Source organism: Pseudophryne corroboree, unplaced genomic scaffold (genome assembly GCF_028390025.1).
Source record: "Pseudophryne corroboree isolate aPseCor3 unplaced genomic scaffold, aPseCor3.hap2 scaffold_392, whole genome shotgun sequence".
Lineage (NCBI taxonomy): Eukaryota > Metazoa > Chordata > Amphibia > Anura > Myobatrachidae > Pseudophryne > Pseudophryne corroboree.
Window position 1 is genome coordinate 537,041 of NW_026970035.1, and position 2,587 is coordinate 539,627.

The following is a 2,587-nucleotide window of genomic DNA, read 5'->3' on the forward strand; positions in this document are numbered from 1 at the left end:
CTTTTCCTTGCCAATATCTCTCTTTTGCAAAGAGCTGCGCATTGGAAAATTCAGGGCTATGTCGTGTAGATGATGGCCTAACAGGAGGCTTTAAAATGTTCTTTCTAGTGTCCTTCGTTTGGGAGAAAAATGCAATGGTACAAGACAGCTTTTCCTTGCCAATATCTCTCTTTTGCAAAGAGCTGCGCATTGGAAAATTCAGGGCTATGTCGTGTAGATGATGGCCTAACAGGAGGCTTTAAAATTTTCTTTCTAGTGTCCTTCGTTTGGGAGAAAAATGCAAAGGTACAAGACAGCTTTTCCTTGCCAATATCTCTCTTTTGCAAAGAGCTGCGCATTGGAAAATTCAGGGCTATGTCGTGTAGATGATGGCCTAACAGGAGGCTTTAAAATTTTCTTTCTAGTGTCCTTCGTTTGGGAGAAAAATGCAATGGTACAAGACAGCTTTTCCTTGCCAATATCTCTCTTTTGCAAAGAGCTGCGCATTGGAAAATTCAGGGCTATGTCGTGTAGATGATGGCCTAACAGGAGGCTTTAAAATGTTCTTTCTAGTGTCCTTCGTTTGGGAGAAAAATGCAATGGTACAAGACAGCTTTTCCTTGCCAATATCTCTCTTTTGCAAAGAGCTGCGCATTGGAAAATGCAGGGCTATGTCGTGTAGATGATGGCCTAACAGGAGGCTTTAAAATTTTCTTTCTAGTGACCTTCGTTTGGGAGAAAAATGCAATGGTACAAGACAGCTTTTCCTTGCCAATATCTCTCTTTTGCAAAGAGCTGCGCATTGGAAAATTCAGGGCTATGTCGTGTAGATGATGGCCTAACAGGAGGCTTTAAAATTTTCTTTCTAGTGTCTTTCGTTTGGGAGAAAAATGCAAAGGTACAAGACAGCTTTTCCTTGCCAATATCTCTCTTTTGCAAAGAGCTACGCATTGGAAAATTCAGGGCTATGTCGTGTAGATGATGGCCTAACAGGAGGCTTTAAAATTTTCTTTCTAGTGTCCTTCGTTTGGGAGAAAAATGCAAAGGTACAAGACAGCTTTTCCTTGCCAATATCTCTCTTTTGCAAAGAGCTGCGCATTGGAAAATTCAGGGCTATGTCGTGTAGATGATGGCCTAACAGGAGGCTTTAAAATTTTCTTTCTAGTGTCCTTCGTTTGGGAGAAAAATGCAATGGTACAAGACAGCTTTTCCTTGCCAATATCTCTCTTTTGCAAAGAGCTGCGCATTGGAAAATTCAGGGCTATGTCGTGTAGATGATGGCCTAACAGGAGGCTTTAAAATGTTCTTTCTAGTGTCCTTCGTTTGGGAGAAAAATGCAATGGTACAAGACAGCTTTTCCTTGCCAATATCTCTCTTTTGCAAAGAGCTGCGCATTGGAAAATTCAGGGCTATGTCGTGTAGATGATGGCCTAACAGGAGGCTTTAAAATGTTCTTTCTAGTGTCCTTCGTTTGGGAGAAAAATGCAATGGTACAAGACAGCTTTTCCTTGCCAATATCTCTCTTTTGCAAAGAGCTGCGCATTGGAAAATTCAGGGCTATGTCGTGTAGATGATGGCCTAACAGGAGGCTTTAAAATTTTCTTTCTAGTGTCCTTCGTTTGGGAGAAAAATGCAATGGTACAAGACAGCTTTTCCTTGCCAATATCTCTCTTTTGCAAAGAGCTGCGCATTGGAAAATTCAGGGCTATGTCGTGTAGATGATGGCCTAACAGGAGGTTTTAAAATGTTCTTTCTAGTGTCCTTCGTTTGGGAGAAAAATGCAAAGGTACAAGACAGCTTTTCCTTGCCAATATCTCTCTTTTGCAAAGAGCTGCGCATTGGAAAATTCAGGGCTATGTCGTGTAGATGATGGCCTAACAGGAGGCTTTAAAATTTTCTTTCTAGTGTCCTTCGTTTGGGAGAAAAATGCAATGGTACAAGACAGCTTTTCCTTGCCAATATCTCTCTTTTGCAAAGAGCTGCGCATTGGAAAATTCAGGGCTATGTCGTGTAGATGATGGCCTAACAGGAGGCTTTAAAATGTTCTTTCTAGTGTCCTTCGTTTGGGAGAAAAATGCAATGGTACAAGACAGCTTTTCCTTGCCAATATCTCTCTTTTGCAAAGAGCTGCGCATTGGAAAATTCAGGGCTATGTCGTGTAGATGATGGCCTAACAGGAGGCTTTAAAATGTTCTTTCTAGTGTCCTTCGTTTGGGAGAAAAATGCAATGGTACAAGACAGCTTTTCCTTGCCAATATCTCTCTTTTGCAAAGAGCTGCGCATTGGAAAATTCAGGGCTATGTCGTGTAGATGATGGCCTAACAGGAGGCTTTAAAATTTTCTTTCTAGTGTCCTTCGTTTGGGAGAAAAATGCAATGGTACAAGACAGCTTTTCCTTGCCAATATCTCTCTTTTGCAAAGAGCTGCGCATTGGAAAATTCAGGGCTATGTCGTGTAGATGATGGCCTAACAGGAGGCTTTAAAATTTTCTTTCTAGTGACCTTCGTTTGGGAGAAAAATGCAAAGGTACAAGACAGCTTTTCCTTGCCAATATCTCTCTTTTGCAAAGAGCTGCGCATTGGAAAATTCAGGGCTATGTCGTGTAGAT